The sequence below is a fragment of the Coptis chinensis genome, chromosome 8 (genome assembly GCF_015680905.1).
Source record: "Coptis chinensis isolate HL-2020 chromosome 8, ASM1568090v1, whole genome shotgun sequence".
NCBI lineage: Eukaryota > Viridiplantae > Streptophyta > Magnoliopsida > Ranunculales > Ranunculaceae > Coptis > Coptis chinensis.
This window is the reverse complement of record NC_141463.1, coordinates 2,392,164-2,413,001: the sequence shown is the minus strand read 5'-3', so window position 1 is coordinate 2,413,001 and position 20,838 is coordinate 2,392,164. Positions and strand designations below refer to the sequence as shown.

Below are 20,838 nucleotides of genomic sequence, written 5' to 3'. Positions count from 1 at the left end.
TATTTGTGTTTAGTTTTCTCTAGCCTTCATGTGAATAACACGGGCTTCTAGTGGCTTTTCTGAAGGTGCTCAAGTGTTTAGAAGCATTGGGAGATTGTTGGAGATTAAAGTGCCCGGTATTGAAGTCCGCTCGAAAACGAACATAACACATAGGGTATCCTAGATTATTGCTTTAGTTTTAGTACAAGACCAAAGCAAATAATCACGGATGTCCGTGATTTTACTTTGTAACTTGAGCATCGAGGGGAAGCTAGTTTGACACTTCTTCTCACTTTATCATCTGTTGGTACTTATTTTTTTTTATCATTTTTCATGCAATCCTAGCAATTCTAGGATGAACATATGTATTCACCTTTTATTAATTAATTGTTACGATATCAACTACTTGAGCCATTTCTTGGTTACCAAAAAAAATTGTGCACACTAAATACGTTTGGTTAAGGTAAGTGGTAGGTATCATCACTCATTTCTCTGTAACACTTGTGTTTGACCTTTGTGAGGTTATTTTTTTCAGCATGGGCATGTTGCCAAGCCATAGGTCATGGATTTGCTTGTTACCTATATGAGTACTGCTAAACTTTGTTTACAAAATACGGTCCTGACTTATAACCATAAGAATGTGGTATGTATTCGTTGACTAGTTTTTTTTGGGAGTATAGAAGGTCCTTGGCTCATGACTAGTCCAGCAGGTTTGTACACTAGATTGGAATGATTATTTTTCTAGCCTTCCGTGAAATTAAATTATTTCATCTGGTTGTTTGATAGTTGATGTTTTGATAATTGTATACACTTGTGTTAGGAGGAGGTAGGACAGTGGGCTTATGATAGCAAGCATACAAGTTAATACAACTATTTAGCAAGGGCTTGAGCAAAAATTGACAGAGAAGTGGGTATTCCTTACAACTGCTGGCCGGAAGTTTCCCAATGTTTTGCAGTAAGTTGGATAGTCTTTTGTTTTTGGTTAAGAGTAAGTGGAGACTCCCAACCCGACGTTCTTTGCAACTGCGCTAAAAGTTCCCAAATGTTTGCAGTAAGTTGTATACTCCCAATCAGGCATGTTATGGTTGTGTTTCTCTTCATAGTGGCGCTAGAATTGGCTTTGGTATTGTTGAAGTGTTCACTGATGATTTTGTGATAATTGATTAATAACCTCTCTCTCTTTTGCAGCTCTATGGCTTGTAAGTTTAGTCACGTCATGAGCTTATTAATCACTTTTTCAGGGAGAACACAACAAATGCTATGAAGGTAGTTACATGCAATTTAATGTTTCCTATACAGTTAGTTGAAATTTATCAAGTCAAAAGCAACACAATATTATATGTAACTTCACGAAGTGTTACTATATGGGGTTGATTTTGTAGTCAATCTTTGCAATACCTGTGCATGAAAATTTGGAATCTAGGTTCACAAGTGGTACTGCATTGTTACAAGCTAGGAAGTTCCTTTTTTTTTTTTTTTTTTTTTTTTTTTTTTTCATTTTTTAATCTATTGAAAATATGTTGTCTATTGTAACAACTCAACATATCCTACACATGATTGGGATAGAATATATTTTTTCAAGTAAAGGTAATATGTTCATTTTTTCAAGGTAAACAAATCCTACACATTATTGTCTTTTTCTTTGAAAAGTATATGTTTACATATGTTGTGAGTCTATATGTTAGGTGATATAAGCTTGAGAACACTACTTAGAGTTTTGAACTCTCTAAATTGGTGAAAAGCAATCAAGGTTCCTTACTCACGCATCTTCGTTTAGTAGAGTTGGAATAAAGATTCGAACTAAACTAAAGCTTAGAACAACTACAAATTGAATTTACAATAAGGGAACTAAAGAGTAAGGAGTAATTATTAATGCTAGATTTTTTCCTTCCTACACAAACATTAACAAAAACATTAAAATGAAAACATGCACTTAATAACCAAATAGAAATTTGAAAGAGAAGTTGGAGAGTTAATCCTCCCTCATGTGAACTACCATTAGTGTTGATTTGAAATAGGTTTTGATTCTTCCTAAACTCATAGACAAGTTCCTAGCGGAAAAATAGATTTGATCCCTAGCATGCATGGCTCACTAAAGAGCTCATACATGCTAGCAAGTGAAACCAAACAATGACTTATCTCTAAGCTCATTGCTTGATTTCTAACTAAACTCTACACCAACTACCATTTTGGGGTAGGATGTAGAGTTAGTTGTTCTTCCTAAACCTACCAAACCAACAATTGGTTTACCCTCACATGAGTTAGACTAACTCCCCAAAAGGGAAGTTAGCTCATGATCCTTGGGACAAGGACTTATGAACTAATAAAAACTCAAAAGAGAAAGAGAGAGAGAGAGAGAGAAGAAAATCCACAACCAAACTCACTTCTATTATTTCCTAGAAGAACAAGTGTTCCTCCATTAAAACTATTACAAGCTTTTTAATAAAATCCAAAAACTAAAAACTCATTTTCACTAAGGAACTAAAATAATGTCATGTGAGGAAAATAAGTCAAGGGAGTAATTGGAGTGTCCCCACATTTGTCTAATTTCTTCTCCATTTGAGAGAAATCTCATTTCCTCCCACGTGAATTATCAAACCACATTGATTCATTTTTATCTACCACATTAAAACAAAGTGACACCTTGCCTTTTTTTCACTATTAACACCTAATCTAATTTATTACATGCAAGGTGTCAACTTTGCACCAATAATTTGTTATCTTTGTCTTGACATGCTCCATGATTGATGACTCATCCAATCTTGTGGCCCCAAGATAGTGGGTCCCATGTCCAGTTGGCAGTCCCGTATTTTTGGGCAGCTTTTACAACTTCCGCCTATCGTAGAATTCATCGCCTCGATTGTCCGAGCAGCTCTCTCTTGTTGCATTCGAGTCCCGGGTTCGAGAGGTAGGAGCTTTGGAAGTTTGATGCTTCTACGCGGATTTGGGAGAATTCATATATACTGTTCCTCGTGCTTTTATCGTAGTTTAACCAATATTTCCATGTTTATCGCGAAATACCGCAAAAGTATGAAAACATATTTATTTCATGATTATTAAACACATAATGAACCAAATTTATATGTCTCAATGGGGTTTCATAACACTTTTGGGTGCTTATCACACTACCCCCAACAAAGACTTTGCTTGTCCTCAAGCAAAGAAGAGACACTAAAATAGATAAGTGGCCAAAATGTGTAGTCCTAAACTAATTCTCGTTTAGCAGAGCGCGATTGCATTGACCATATGCAACAGGCCTTTAAACCACTAGGAATTCCCTAGTGGACGAAGTTATAGCATCGCGGAGAGTTTTCCAGAAAAAGATACTCACAAACTTCATTTATACTACAACGACTCAAATGACGTAAACTTGTTTCCTAAATTAATCTCGATATCCATACATCTCCTTAGCAGGGAACGAGGATTTATTTCTTTGAAACTCAAGTTAATATGTATTCAATAATTAAAACATCTACATATGATTATTCATGCAAGTGAACTTTTCATTGAAATATACTAGCAGTGGTTGTTTCGATCCTTTGGAGAGCATACCTAAACGGGTTCTCGGGTGTGTATGTGTTCAAACACATATTCACTCAAAATTTTCCCATTCAGGTTTTGTTAACTCCATTTGTGCAAGGCACACGCTTCCTTACATCTCAATGACAGTCGAGGAGCCGATGTCGATCAATCACGCCTACTACTTATTATCACACCACCCTACTCCTAATCGAGCTAGAGGTCTTTATTAGGTATTGTGGGGCTTAGGTAATAGTGTATAAGAAAATGGAAATGGATAATCAAAATTTATGTATGGAGAGAATAGGGTCTTCATATATTTACACTAGAGAAATCCTTGTTTCCTTTCCTTCTTCTAACCGAAGTTTTTCCAACCTTGTTCTTAAGTTCTGGATACTAAAGATTTTTTTTTTAAAAGCTTAAGAACATGATTCTATTTTCCTTTCTTGAAGCAAGTAACCGAACTTATATTTAGGACAAGTCTTTTTCTTTATTCTTCCACATTTCATCCTATTTTCATACTCATCACTTTAGGTAGGTTCTTTTATTTGGTTTAATAGATGGGTAAGGAATTTTGTGGTGAAAGTGAAAGGTTTGATGAAAGGTTCCGGAGTGACTAGATTAGTAATATTTGTACAGGTAAGAATTTTAGCTATGTCGATCCAAAGAAGGCCTAAATTCTCTAGTGGTTCGGTGGTGATCAAGTAAGTAGATGCATAATTTCCTCTAATCGAAAAACTACTCCTCCGTGGTCATCACACACAAATCACTCATATCAAGGCTTTTGGTTAGATTCTCACAGGATTTATAGTTTAAGTAACTAACCGCTGGTTCCGTAAACTTACCGCTATGTACAATCAATGATACTCAATACATGAATATTCATGAAAAGATGTATAAACTATTAAGCACGTGATATCTAAAGTTTCTTAAAAACAAACCTAATTCTGGATACTAATGTGAGATTTCTAGACAATTTTCATCATTGAAAAGGAAACAAGACTTTGTCACTAAGTACAATTATTAATATGAAAATAAAACTATATATAGGCTACAAGATGCCTAATTTTTGCTATAGGTTTAAAGCACCCCAAACGTAATGATGCTTAGTCCTCGAAGGATCAATAATTAAAGAGAGAAAGTACCGAGAACCGTGGAGCAAAATTAGTGGCTAGATTGCCGGAACAAAGAGGTTGGAGATCATAATATATTATTTAGAAAGAACAAGAAAATGTTCAATAGCACACTAAACATAGCACACCATATAATAAACCACAAGATACCTAAACATGAAAACAATAGCACACCAAATAGAAGGTTTAGCTAGATATATGTACAATGGCAAACTCAAGTTTACCATCCAAATAGACGCGGAAGGTTCGGGCGGCCCTCTTTAAGGAAATGCATTTCCTTAGCATCACGCCAATAGATAATAGTCCGCCAAATTTCTGCCCATTCTTTGTCTCCGATTCCCTCAAATTGGTCTTCATCTTTTCGTCCTTTGGGTAACATCGAACATGCCTCGTATCGAAATGGACGCTTCCATTGATTTAAACCTTAATGAGCTTAATGATTCTGCTTTGTCGGGCACATGGAATCCACCTTGACCCTACCATGAAAAGTAGCCGCAAACCGTGGGGAAATGTGTCTTCATGATTCGCAAGCGTGATCGGTAAAAGTATATACTTATCCCGAAAAGCGCGAGCTCGCTTCAGCCGAGACAACACAACCTAAAATGTTAAATAAAGCATGACCTCGAGCTAGTAATTGAATAATAACATTAAGCGCAGCCTCATTCAAGTAGAGAAATGCCAATCTCCCATAATGTTCGTGAGTATAAATAACATTGCAGTCCCTATGTTCATGGTCATGCTTTGCTAATGGAATGGTGATGTTGCGCCATGGTACATGGCCATCTCCTTCTCGCTTTGATCTCAAGACCATCACCATAAGAGTCGCCAAATGCTTGCCACCGAAAAGAACGGTAAGAATTATGATAGATGTAATGCCAAGATGCAAAGAAAGTTCGTGATATGGAAGGTCCAAAGTTAGAGCAAGTTGTTGTTTAGAAAAGATATAGGTGTGTCACCAACCTCGGATTGTGAATCCGTCTAAGTAGAAACCATGCGCATGGTTGAATCTTTGGTGTGTCATCCATATTAGCATAAAGTATGCAGCCAAACTAGGAGAATAAGTTTGGTCGTTGAAGAATTAGGGAAGACCACCCAATGTTTGTGATGTAATCATGGAAGAGATGGCCATAGGGCATGGAATCCATCATAGATCGAAAAGGATTGCTCGTGAATGATTTTGGGAGGGACCATGGATGATGAAGATGTTGTGGTTTGATGAAGATGTCATAGTGGATGAAGTAATAAACTAGGGTACGCAACCGGATGGAAAAATGAGTATGTAAGAAAATAGACCTCCCAGAGAAGACATGTTAAAATTATATTAGTCACAATGGAAATGATGACAATCCTACTAAGCATTTCATACAAAATAAAACAAAAAGATAAGATAAAATACATAGTACGACGAAAAACGTAATAACATATATGATTATATACTTATTGACTTAGTAATATCATGGATTCCGATATTGATCTAGGAGATGCATATTTTGCACCGCATCGTTTTAGGTCATCTATTTGTTGGCCGAAATGCAGATCCGAATGTCCCTCATCGGCAGAGAGAGAGTACAATTTTGATTTTCCATTAGAGAGCATGATTTTGCAAGAATTGAGAATGATTTTCCAAGATCTCCTCCTGTTCAACATCATGCTGTTTTGACGATCTTGGAAATCCCAAGAGTTGTGATGATGATATTCTCGATGAGCGCAGTAGTTCCCTCAAACCCCGATGAAGAAGTTTAATGCCTTCCATGGGATTAATAATATTCAAAGATGGCATTTTCATCAAATAAATTGTCGAATTTGAGCTTGAGGTGTTCTCGCTTCATCTATCGAGTATCGTGGGTCCAAAACCAACGGAGTAATCTGTTTGAAGTACCTTTATATATGCTCTTTGAAGCGGGTGTCTCGAGATATTATTGGATAACCCCAACTTAATCATAATCATGCGAACCAAAGTGGGTAGAACCGCCGACCTTCTTGTTTTCTTGGTGATTACGCTCCGCAGGTGTTGGATCGACAAAAATCATCTCTTTGAGTTTGCAAAATCCAAAGTAGGTGAAGTTGAGGCTTTGTGGACTTCAGTTTTGGTGTGATGTACCTACCACATTATGTCCCCAACCAAGTGGAGCACAACACGCTGATTCTCGTTTCAAAGAGCGTTGAAGAACCATGTGATGTGTATGTTCGACGCCGCCATGAGATAATGTAGCTCGCAAGAAAGTTTTATGGAATCGAATGATGACTCTTGAACAAGGGACTCCCCGGGTTTTTATGGGATTTGAAGTATGTCGGAGATCATTTCCTTATTCAATTCCAATTGTCCATAGGCATTGAAGTAGAATTTTCCATCTTCATAACCTCTAAATTGGTAGAACATCAAAACCAATTTCGGGAATAACTAGTCTGCTGAATGATATAGAAGAGGCGCCCATCCTCGACGATGATTTCAATTGTCAAAATAAGGAGAAAACCGCCTTCTTCGAAAGTTTTAGGTAGTCTTTCTCTTGCTATTTTTCTTGGTTGAGCCATTCTTCGAAAGGGAAGGATAGTGAAAATTGTATGAATAAGAATGGCTTAAAAAGAAGAGATTTATAGGCAATCTATGAGGCTATACCAATGGAGTCCAAGTGTATTTAATGACCCATGTGATTATGAACATCATCATGGGGATCCACAAAGAAGTCTTTGTCATGTCGATATCCAAATACAATTAATGAGATGGGTTAATGTTTAGAAAATAATGGAGGAAAGTTTCACAGTGGTAGTTAGACTTACACGTAATTTCAGAATGATGATCATAACTCAAGAATAGAATATGGATAGAATAATCGAAATGCATGTGTGACAAGTGTTATGTGTACCTTGTAGCGCATGCCGATTTTCTCCGAACACTATGTGTATCCATTAATTATTTCGTGAGTTCGGATGGCCTTTCTTTGTTATGGTTTGTTTATTTATTTACTTATTATTATTATTATTATTTATTATTATTATTTTTTTTTTATTTTTTATATATATATATATTTTTTTTTTTTTTTTTATTTTTTATTTTTTATTTTATTTTTATTTTTTATTTAATTTTTATTGTTATATATATATATATATATATATATATATATATATATATATATATATATATATATATATATATTTATTTATTAGAGGAAAAGACAACTAATATACACAACTAATTAATATTTGAACTTCTCCATTTAATACGTGAACCCGCATAAAATGTGTGAGAATTATTTAACACACCATACTAATATACAAAATGAAAAACAGAAAAAGGACGGTTACATAGATCTAGATGTTCGATCAAGTTATGCATGAGTGACAAGAGAATAATGATAAACACCGGTTATCACGATTAATGTGATAGCCCATTCTCGTTGCTCCTTTTCCATCGCTTCTAGTTTATTCATTATTGTCAAGAAATTGAAAATTTGTGAAGAAGAAGTTGTGAAGATTGAGAGAAGGGAATGAGTGAAAGAGGAAAGGAGAGTTGTATTTATAACTTGGTTTCGACCGTTGGGCATGTGACCGTTTTGATCATCCATTGGTTCGACCTTTGGGCTTTGAGAGTAGGCCCAATGAATCAATGAGCAAACTCATATTTTTGAAAGTACTATATTCGCGATAACATAAATAATTTCTCATTTAAACCGTTCGAAATACAAAATTATGAGAAATCAACCGATATATAATAATTTAGCACTAAAAATAAAAATGCGATGCATTAGGGAAATAAATGACATAGTCATTTCTAAAACCAAGGAAAATAAACATCTTATGGGAATCCTCCGGGTTAGCGTAAGATGAACCCGGTTTCTACGCCTTCGCCACTTAACTTAACTTCAGCCGAAATGACCGGGGGTGAATGTGGCCTATAGATCAGAAAGTAACCGATCTTTGAATTGTCTGCCGATTAGCCATCATCATTCTCGAATTGGCCTTGGCGATTTTCATTTCTTTTTGCCGAATTCATTCGGGAAGTAATCATCTCTTCTGGCGAAGAAACATCCCGCGATACTAGAATTCATGTTCCTCAAGGCATCCATAGGAGTATTGATTCGGGCGATGGTATCTTCATTAAAAACAAGCGGTGAAGGCGGAGGAGGAGGAGGTACGTTATCATGCTCAATGTCATCTCTAGCTACCGGGTCCCAATGGTCTAAAACACAAGTCTCAAAAATTCCAAAATTCTCGAAAGACCTTGTTTCAATGAAAGGAGTAGCAGACCGAACCCTAAGTTAAGCATAAGCCGAGTAACAAAGTAAAGAAGAGGAGTCGACCCATTTGACGCTGGTCGAAGAATATGGCCCGTGAAGTGGACCATACGAAAAAGTGTGCTTCCTCTCCCGTAGGATCCACAAAGAGGTGCAAGAAAGTCTTGTTCACGCCGACGCCTTTGAAGTTCCAATGACGTTGCGCCAACCATCGAAAGTGACGGCTAATTGGTTACGCCCGAAATAACTTTGGTACACGCAGATTCGAGCCAGTGTTGTACTCCCCTCGAAGCGTGTCAAACATCAAATCCCTTTGTGGTCGGATACTCGACAATACCGTGGTCGGGCTATCGAGTTAATCGAATCTGCGCGTATTTGAAATCAACTCCCGGCGTGAGTTCACGTTCCATCCCATCCGCCGTAATCCAAAATTCGTCACCCCGGAAACCTCCATTATTATAAAATATCAACACCAATTCTTCGGAATATTGAGCTGGGATTCGATGTAATAGATATTCCCACTCTCTACTTTCAATTTCCTCATCAAAAAATGGGTGAAACATCCCGGAATTATAGAGATTTGTGAAATTTCTCTCGACTGTAATTCGTCTTCGTGCTGCCATAGCGCAGTATAATTTAAATTTTGATGGTGCAAATAGCAAGAGGAGGTGGAGGAGGTGGTGCTGGAGGAAGGGGGTTGAGGTTGGTGGAGTTTGGCCCGCGTGCGCGGGTCGAATTCACTGCTGGTATGCCGCGCGCGCGAGTGGATGGTGAGGGGACCAAGATCCGTTTTTTGTGGAAGAAGAAGTGAGGGGGGTGGACGCGTGGGTGCCCCGCGCGTGGGCTTTGTACCCGGATCTTGGGTTTTTGGGTCGGGTCAAATTTTTGGCCCAAGTACAAATGAATTACAGAAATTCCTCTTATGTCCCGAAAAGTTCCGAAATTTCAAACGTGGAAATTCGATTCGTTTCAACTCCGAATTTAACGGATGAGATATCGAAACGATCAGTATTAAAAATGCCATCCACTAGAATATGAAAAATCACATTCAAACATCAATTTTTTTTTTTTATTTATTTATATATATATATATATATATATATATATATATTTTTTTTTTCAACCAAACTTTGGTTTTTATTTATTTATCCTTTATATACAAATGTACAAGTCGAGAAGAACGGTCAACAACACCGAAATCCAAATAAAACAACACATCACAAACAAATTTTAACTCAGTAACTTTCATGTCGGCTGCGGGTGAACCCAATCCAGCCCGTGACCGCGGGCTTATCCTTTATGTTTTGGGGCCTAGGGTTTAGGACGGTACCATCCTTGACCAATGTGCAATGGTCTAATAATAATATTACCCTTAGTACATATGGTATAGCCTCAAACCGCCCAAAAAACCACATAGAAAAACTGAACGGGTTGGCTCGGGGAATCCATTGCCCGCACGGAACTATGAAATGTCCGATGGTGCATATCACGACTCTTTTGGGCACCATGCCGGGTGCTAATAAAACAAAACGCGGTATATACATGTTGAGTCTTTTAACGCCGATCCTCAAGACGAATGTGAGTCTTTTAACGCCGATCCTCAAGACTTAATCCCAACCAAGTGGGGAGCAAGGGGGGACGACGACCGAAGTTTATCCCGTTGAGCTGGTGTCGATAATAATATACCTTATACCGCTCATCTCGGATAAAAGATCAAGACCGGACAGAAAGGAGTTTGATAGGTTCATACACCACCCCATCCTTTTTCGCCGCCGCTTTGAAAGCAAAAGTACTACCACCATTACCAATCGAGATGGGTGAGATTTGGACCAAATGATGAGTTGGAGTTCGCGAGGAAGAGAATAGAAAAAGGGAGGAGAAAGAAAGAGTTGAAATTTTGGTACCCATTGTTTTCCCGGAGGCACGCTTGCTCGATTATCGAAGATATTTATACTCGCTCTGAAGTAGAGTTTTCGTGGACTAAGGTTCCTGCGCTTGCAACCACACACTCTAGGGAATTTTAGAAAAGAAAATAGAAGAGGGCCCGCTACCCTAATGGCATACTTTTTTCCGCTTAAATACATGGAAAGAAGTACACCAAATAATCTATTAGTCGGTAGATCTGGATCATTGAGAAGAGTCTCTTCGACATCCGGAGAGAGCTTAACTCATGATAATGTTTTAACCGCCATTTACTTGGAATTCGCTACCATCATTTACGTTTTCGAGAGATAGCCCCATAAGGGGGTGACAAAGCAGAGACAATGAAAGGACGCACCAACGAAGTTTTTAATTTTTCCGAAAAATGTGTAATCTTGAGTTGTACATCAAAACTTTTTGACCGACTTTGAACTCTTTTTCGCAATATGTGCTTGTCATGCACTCTTTTCATGTTGGCTTTATAGGATTTCGAGAGATCATAGGCATCAACTCGAATTTCCTCAAGCTCATTTAACCGCAATTTTCTCTTTTCGCCCGCCACGTTTAGTGTTATAATCGGAGGCTTTTGATGGCCCATAGAGCACGCGGTGCTCAAGTTCAACCGCAGATGACATGGTTTTCCAAAACGAGGCGATACGGAGACATCCCTATAGGTGTCTTAAAAGTCGCTCAGATGCCCACAAGGCATCGATAATCGTAGAGACCGATCTTTCCTAGATGGATTGATGCTTTTTTCCAAAATGGATTTTATTTCTCGATTAGAGACTTCTACTTGACCAATCGGTTTGAGGATGATACGGAGTTGCCACTTTTCGCGTGACTCCATATTTCTTTACTAATGATTCAAAAATTTTATTGCAGAAATGTTTTCCCCGTCACTAATTATAGCTTTTGGAACACCAAATCGAGAAAAAATTTTTCTTTTACAAACAAAACGATCAGTTTTATGATCGTTAGCACGACATGCCAATGCCTCAATCCATTTTGACACATAGTCAACTCGCTACAAGTATGTATAGGAAGCCATGAGAATTTGAAATGGACCCATGAAGTCGATGCCCCATACATCAAAGATTTCTACAATTAGAATGGGATTTAAGGGCATCATATTACGTTGAGTAATGCGACCTAATCGGCTGGCAGCGATTGCATGCTTTGCAATGCTCATGTGCATCTCTAAACAAGTGTTGGCCAATAAAAACTACACATTGTAGAACCTTGGGCAGTTTTTCTTACCACTAAAATGACCACCACAAGATTGTTCATGGCAGAAGGATAACACATCGTTGTGTTCCCTACCGGAATGCAACGGGCGGATTAGTTGGTCCGAACAATACTTGAAGAGGTAGGGATCATCCCGTAAATAGAATTTCACAGTGGATAAAACTTTTCCGGTCATTACTGAGACCAAGATAAAGGAACTTCCTCGGTAACTAAGTAATTTACTATGTCCGTACCAAGGGGACGAAAAAATAGAGTACAAGTGTTCATCCGAAAGGAATCACGATAGGTTCAGAGATCGATATCAACATCATCGACAAGTCTTGATAAATGGTGCGCAACCACATTTTCGCTTACCTTTTTATCTCTAATTTCGAGAGTAAACTCTTGCAAAAGGAGAATCCATCGGATCAACCTTTGTTTTGCATCTTTTTCGCTAATAGATAACGGCGCCGCGATGGTCGAGTGTAGACAATAGTTGGAGAACCCACTAGGTAAGGATCTAAACTTATCTAACGATATACAACGGCGAAACTCTTTTCGGTGGTGGTATAGTTTCGTTGAGCTTCATTAAGGGTTTTACCGCGATAGTAAATGACAACTGGCTTATCTTCTCGGTGCCCTAGTACAGCTCAATAGCATAGCATCGTCGCGTCACACATTAATTCAAAAGGTTTAGACCAATCAGGTGGTTGAATTATGGGGCGGTAGTTAATCGCGGTTTTAATACCTCAAAGGCTTGTTTTGTTGAAACCGAAATCAAAAGCGGCATCTTTAGGGAGATTGGTTAAAGGTCTAGCAACCTTTGAGAAATCTTGAATAAATCTCCTATAGAAACCCGCGTGTCCTAAGAATGCGCGAATGTCTCGAACTGTTTTTGGTATAGGAAGTGAAGCAATTTTTTCTATCTTAGCTTTGTCAACTTCGATTTCATCCTTTGAAACGATATGTCCTAAAACTATTCCTTTAGTAACCATGAAATGACATTTTTCCCAATTAAGAACAAGGTTTTTCTCTTCACAACGTGTAAATACTTTTTCAAGATTTGATAAACAGCTATCGAAAGAATCTCTATAAATTGAGAAGTCGTCCATGAATACCTCCATAAACCGTTCAACCATATCACTGAAAATATGAAGCATGCAGCGTTGGAAAGTACCAGGTGCATTGCAAAGGCCAAAAGGCATTCGCCTATATGCAAATGTACCAAATGGACGGTGAACGCGTTGTCTTTTTCTTGATCGCCAGGGTCTATGACTATCCGAAAATAACCGAATAACCATCAAGAAAGCAATAATAGGCATGACCGCTAAACATTCGAAAGCATCCGATCGATGAATGGAAGTGGAAAGTGATCTTTACGAGTGGCGGCATTAAGTTTGCGATAGTCAATGCATATTCGCCATTTTTTTGGGATCTGGCGAAATGCATTCATCTTTATCATTTCGCACAACCGTAATGCCGATTTCTTTGGAACTACGGTACAGGACTCACCCAAACACTATCGAGATAGGGTAAATAATACCCACATCTAGTAATTTTAACACTTCCTCCGGACCACATCTTTCATGGTAGGGTTTAGCGATTTTGGTTCACGCGACGCCTTTGCATTTTCTTCCGTGTGTATGCGATGGGTGCACACATTAGGTTCAATGCCTTTAATGTCATCTAGGGACCATCCAATAGCGTAACGATGTTGTTGAATGACATTAATTAAACGAGCTTCCCCGATCGCCGGTTAATTGTGAAGAAATAATAACGGGTGACGACCACCATCGATCAAGTCAGACGTATTTTAATTCGAAGGAAGTGGTTTTAATTCAGGGGGTGGGGAGTGGGTATTAAAGATTCTTGAGGAAGGTCATCATCCATGTAGTAAACAGATTGATGATCATCCAAATTACTTGACCTTTTGTTGTAGGGTCAAATAATGGTACTGGACTCTAATAACTCATTTACTTCTTGTGTATAATCATCGTCCTCAAACTCGAGTCGCTAAAGGAAAGAAATTGGTACACTTCATCTTCAAGAAAAGAGTTTGTAAAATACTCCTTGCGGAATGCTGTCAACCCTGTTAACCTCACCATCAATGTCAGGCTCTGGAAGTTGTTTCATCAACTTGAACACATTCACCTCGACCGAAAGATTTCCGAAGGACATGGTCATGGAACCATCTCGACAGTTAATAAGAGCATTAGCAGTGGCGAGGAACGGGCGTCCTAAGATGATTGGAATGGAATCACATGCAACTTCTGTATCCAAAATAACAAAGTCTACAGGATAGAAGAAATCTTGGACTTTTACAAGGACGTTTTCCACAATTCCTTTTGGATACTTTATGGAACGACCGCTAACCTGTAGAGTCATGGTGGTAGGTTTAAGTTCATGAAGACCTAGTTGTTTAAATAAATAATATGGAAGTAAGTTCACACTAGCTCCTAGGTCTAGTAGAGCAGTAGCCGTGTATTTGTCACCTAAAGTGCATGGAACCGTTGGTTTACCAGGGTCCTTGTATTTTACTATACCATTATGTTCGGTAATGGAGGGAAACTGTTCAGTGAGGAACACTTGTTGAGGAACGTTAGTTCTTCTTTTTGTGGTGCACATATCTTTCAGAAATTTTGCATGTTTTGGTAATAATTTTAAGGCATCGAGAAAAGGTAAGTTTATTGTTAAATTTTGAAAAGTCTCTCGAATTTCAGAAAAATTGTCATCAGGTTTATTCTTTGCTAAGCGTGCTGGAAACGGTGCCTTAGGGCGGAATTTGGCAAAAGGGTCTACTTGCTTGGTTCCTACATTCGGAGGTGTTGACTCTGTTGAATCTGGGGAATCTTCCGTAGGTTCATTATTAGAAATAGATTCCTTGGAACCCTCCTGTTCTTTTGGTTGATTATCTGGCATACGTATCTGATTGTCGACAGTTTTTCCAGATCGTAAAGTAGTGATTGCATGCACCTCACCTTGGTTGGGGGTGCTTGTACCAGGGGCATTGGTAAGTTCAAAGGCTGTGTTTGCTGGTTTAGGGTTTGGAACTGCTTGTGCAGGAAACACGCCTTTCTGACTCTTTTCTTGCACCAATTACTGAAGTGATTGTTGGATAGACTTTAAAATTTGAGACTGTTGGTTCATGTAAGCCAGGAAAGTCTCATTTGTCCTATCCGTAATGGTTGGCGCAGGTTGTGCAACAGGTAGTAGTTCTCGATTATTGCTTAGAAGTTGTTGATTATAGTTGGGATTTGGATTAAAATTTGGAACAAGGTTGCGTTGGTCCGATAATTAGCATTAGAATTATTTTGAAATTGACCTTGTTGGTATTGTTGATTATTTCCTTGGCGGTATGGAATAAAATTATTGGTAGATCGAACAGGTTGATTAGCGAAACCAGGAGGAGCCCCCATTTGTTGGTTATTTTGACGCCAAGCGAAATTCGGATGTTGTCTCCATGGTGCATTGGGAATGTTGAATGCACATGCCTCCTCCGCTTGTTGAGTAGGGGAAGCATATAACAAAGGACAATATGCATCAGGATGATCAGGACTAAGACAAAGGACACAAGGAGTGGTGTCAACGTTCATGACTGGTTTTGGTAGTTGATCGTTTACTTGAACTGCAAGGGCATCTACTTTTTTAGTTAGGGATTCTATCAAATTTTTTATTTCAGGATCGGGTTTTACCTCAAAAATAGATGTGGCTTTTGTAACAGTATCCTTTGATGATCTAGACGGCTCAGTGTTACCCCAGTGTGTACCTTTTTTCGCTTGTTTTTCAAGAAAAGTATAAGCTTCAGTAGCTCCTTTGTCCATGAAGCAACCTCCGTTCATTATATCAAGAGTTTCTTTTTGATGATCGAATGCGGACCATTAAAGAATGAACAAACAAGGATGCTTTTTCTAGTTGGTGGTGAGGACATTCTAACAGAAGATCAGTAAAACGACTCCATGCTTCCGTAAAGGATTCATGAGGATTTTGACGGAAGAATTGAATTTTCTGAAGCATTTCAGTTGTTTTCTTCTGAGTGTAAAACTGAAGCATAAAAGCTTGAACTAGTTTATTCCATGTGTCTATGGATTGTGATTGTTGTCCCCGCTAGCCGATTGATGCTTTTCCGCTAAAGTGAATGGAAACGGCCCGAAGCAAAAGAGTTGTTCCTTAGAGAGGCTATTTGGATGATGAAATGTTGTTGCCACTTGTTGAAGTCTACGAAGATGATTATACGGTTTTCGTGCTCCAAACCATGATATATTGGTAACAAACCGAAGACGCGTTTGGTGGGATACGAAAATCACCGACAATGTCCTCAAGTTTGATGCGAGGAGGAAGGTCCTTCCCTGTAATGCAAAGATAGAAGTCCGAGAGGGGCTTCTCTGGCTGGTGTAGGATCGCCGGCCATAATGACGAAGTTGATGGCTAACGAAGGATTGTGATGAAGGTAATTAGCGGAAGAAGAACAATTTTTATGTGAGAACTTACGAATTGCTTATCGATTTTTTTTCGACGATAGGTTTGTTCAATTTCTTTAGTGGAACCGGACCTTAATCTCATGCAAGCATAAAATTAGATCTAACTTACGTAAGGAATTATGAGGACTCGAATTTTATTATTATCTTAAGCATTAGGGTTGAACAACATATGCCTGGGCCGCTAACGTAGCTTGATGAAGCTAGGAATACGTGTGCATAAACCAACAGCCAGGTCACAAGATAGATATGAGGGAGGATTTCCGTGCAAGCACGGTTCTAATTAAGTAACCTCAATCTTTCAAGTTTCCTAGACACCATTGGAATATGATTAAGATTTATGGAATTAAAATTTATGCAAAGGTGGTATTAAATTAATTTTAATTTAATTTAATTTAATTATTATTATTATTATTATTTTTTTAAGATTTATGCAAGGTTTAAAATACAAACATACAAATACGATCTACTCATACAATACTAGGTGCAGTAGCATGTGAAGGTACTCTACTCATAATGATATGGCTATATCTGAATAGGCAAGCTTGTGTCATCGATAAATATTTCCATACGCACATGCAAATATACATCAATTAATAAATTATATATACGCTTAATTTGTAAATCGATATTACGTAAATGTATATCAACGAATGTGCTTAATTTGAATCACTCATACGCATTATCTAAATACATTAGCAGCATCTAATACAAGATACATAATGCAGAATAGATGACAAAACTAAACATGCAAAGTTTTATACCTAAACTAAAAAATCGACTCTTGTATTGCATAATAAATCGATTTCGACAATACTCATTGAGATTGCGAATGTCCTATAGAGAGCAGCTTTACCCCGTAGGGTTTAGAAACAACTTACCCAACTAAGATTTTAACTCTCGTTGGAATGTTCTCCTCTTTCTTGACAAAATCGACATATTAGACAATACAGGTAATGTGATATCGAGAGAAATATCAAACATGTAACAAGCAACATTTATATAATGAAAGACATATACCCATGCAATACAGAACCATTAATATGTAAATATACATTCATATGCAATTCATGACCCGTAATCGTGATATAAATATTTCTGGGTATACTTAACTTGATTCATGCATAATTCGAGGCTAAAACTTAAATAATAATCCATAAATTTTTCCTAATACTATATACATGGCATACATGCAGAAAAACATAATAATAATAATAAAAATAAATTACAATAATACTGAAAATTGGAACCTGTAGCTTCCCGCGTTTTCGCCCGTCTTACAAACGTTTCAATTTGTCGACGCGATTAATCCCAAAGGATTATCGATATTTTCAGGTACAAGGTATGATATTTAGGCCTGGAAATGGATCAATGTAGATCTGTATATGCTGGTGGTTGAACAGGAGCAAAAACTGACGAAATTCACCCGCGGACGCGGGTCCCACTCAGCACAAGACGACTCTACACCCGCAAGACGCTTGTCCGATAATTGAACACGCCCAAATTTTTTCGAAGTCTTATAATCTTCTGTAGTTTTGTTTCCCAGTCCTAACTTTTTGGTACCGCAAGTGGAACATAAAATTTTTTAGCGAACAGGTCTTTTTCGTGGTAAAAATACGAAAAAAAACAAAAAAAACGTAAACGAACAAAGAGGAAAGGATTGAAGAGAATGGGGGTTCCCCCTTGATGCAACTTCCGATCTTTAGCACACGTTCTATGACTTTAGAACAGCAGCGGCGCCATTTGATATAAGCTTGGAGAACACTACTTAGAGTTTTGAACTCTCTAAATTGGTGAAAAAGCAATCAAGGTTCCTTACTCACGATCTTCGTTTCGTAGAGTTGGAATAAAGATTCGAACTAAACTAAAGCTTAGAACAACTACAAATTAGAATTTAGAATAAGGGAACTAAAGAGTAAGGAGTAATTATTAATGCTAGATTTTTTTCCTTCCTACACAAACATTAACAAAAACATTAAAATGAAAACATGCACTTAATACCGAAATAGAAATTTGAAAGAGAAGTTGGAGAGTTAATCCTCCTCATGTGAACTACCATTAGTGTTGATTTGAAATAGGTTTTGATTCTTCCTAAACTCATAGACAAGTTCCTAGCGGAAAAATAGATTTGATCCCTAGCATGCATGGCTCACTAAAGAGCTCATACATGCTAGCAAGTGAAACCAAACAATGACTTATCTCTAAGCTCATTGCTTGATTTCTAACTAAACTCTACACCAACTACCATTTTGGGGTAGGATGTAGAGTTAGTTGTTCTTCCTAAACCTACCAAACCAACAATTGGTTTACCCTCACATGAGTTAGACTAACTCCCCAAAAGGGAAGTTAGCTCATGATCCTTGGGACAAGGACTTATGAACTAATAAAACTCAAAAGAGAGAGAGAGATGAACTAATAAAAGAGAGAGAGAGAGAGAGAGAGAGAGAGAGAGAGAGAGAAGAGAGAGAGAGAGAGAAGAAAATCCACAACCAAACTCACTTCTATTATTTCCTAGAAGAACAAGTGTTCCTCCATTAAAACTATTACAAGCTTTTTAATAAAATCCAAAACTAAAAACTCATTTTCACTAAGGAACTAAAATAATGTCATGTGAGGAAAATAAGTCAAGGGAGTAATTGGAGTGTCCCCACATTTGTCTAATTTCTTCTCCATTTGAGAGAAATCTCATTTCCTCCCACGTGAATTATCAAACCACATTGATTCATTTTTATCTACCACATTAAAACAAAGTGACACCTTGCCTTTTTTTTTCACTATTAACACCTAATCTAATTTATTACATGCAAGGTGTCAACTTTGCACCAATAATTTGTTATCTTTGTCTTGACATGCTCCATGATTGATGACTCATCCAATCTTGTGGCCCCGCATAGTGGGTCCATGTGCAGATCGATGGCGATCCGGTATTTTGGGCAGCTTTTACAACTTCCCTTTATCGTAGAATTCATCATACGATTATTGTCGAAAGAGCTCTCTTGTTGCATTCGAGTCCCTGGTTCGAGAGGTAGGAGCTTTGGAAGTTTGATGCTTCTACGTGGATTTGGGAGAATTCATATATACGCCGTTCCTCGTGCTTTATTGCAGGTTTAACCAATATTTCCATGTTTACTATAAATACCTGCAAAAGTATGAAAACATATTTATTTCATGATTATTAAACACATAATGAACCAAATTTATATGTCTCAATGGGGTTTCATAATACACTTTTGGGTGCTTATCATTAGGGCCCATATCAACCAGGTGGCACAGAGTGTGGGTATTATACAATTAAGTTTATGAGGGAAGTAGTAGAAGCTTGTTCAACTGGATCATTTGAAAATAAGGTATTCGAAAGTTTTGACAAACACTTTATTTGGCTCAAAGACTTCGCCTTATTCTTATATAGTCACTCCACATGTTGTGCTTTGACTCATCCAGATGAAAAATTTAGAACTGAAGGAGACATACACGTAAGATGAACTTGACGGTGTTCGACTCGACATTATTCAGTTCATCCAGGAAAATGGGGTGTTTCAGCCGGAAGTGAATGAGGATGAGTTTTAGCTATGTTCGGACCCTTCCAGTTTAATTTATGAGTCTTACCTTTTTAATTTATGAAAAGAAATTTGAAGTTTGTTTTCTTAGTGCACTCAAAAAATTAATGGAAGTTTTTTTTTTTTTATTATTATCTTTTTTTGCAATGTTTGATAGTTTATTGTACATTTTGAAATTTGTTGGGAAGATGGAAATGTTGTATGTAGGTAGGCTGTATAAATTTTGTTATGCAGGTTCGGTTTTTAAGTGGAAGACTTTTACTAGCATTATTATATATATATATATATATATATATATATATATATATATATATATACCACGGTTTGGCATAAATTGTAGTGTTTAGTATAACTATATACCACGGTATTATAACTCATACACTAATATAAACCACGGTTTCAATAGCTTATATGTCACGGTTCTGTTGACAACCGTGGTATATAATGGGCATACAAACTACGGTTCTTTGAAAAACCGTGGTATCCGTTAAACATATATACCACAGTTTTGCTATTATTATATACCACACCACCTATTGTCACGGTTGTATAACAGTGGTAAATATATTTATACCACACTTAGAAACAGTGGTATAAGTGTCATTCTGTAGTAGTGATTGTAGGGGATTTTTTGAGTATCCCCTGATCATCCTCTGTGCCTTGTGATTCAAGAGCTCTTTTCTTGATAGAGAAGGGATGAGATGATATAGAGTGCAGGGTTGAACCGTCTGGCGGCTACTTACGTATCTTCTTGTTTGTTTAGGAGAATCAAACCCTATTTTGCATAGTTCCTAAGAGC

The 20,838-nt window shown here is 37.6% G+C and overlaps 1 long non-coding RNA gene across 1 annotated transcript; it reads left to right on the top strand.

The window, feature by feature from the left end:
- Window positions 1-657: 657 nt before the first annotated feature.
- Window positions 658-20,154, top strand: LOC147479294 (uncharacterized). Its single transcript, XR_015206020.1, has 4 exons — window positions 658-1,030; window positions 1,168-1,245; window positions 19,731-19,829; window positions 19,924-20,154. It is a non-coding gene; the product is annotated as an uncharacterized LOC147479294 (long non-coding RNA).
- Window positions 20,155-20,838: the final 684 nt, after the last annotated feature.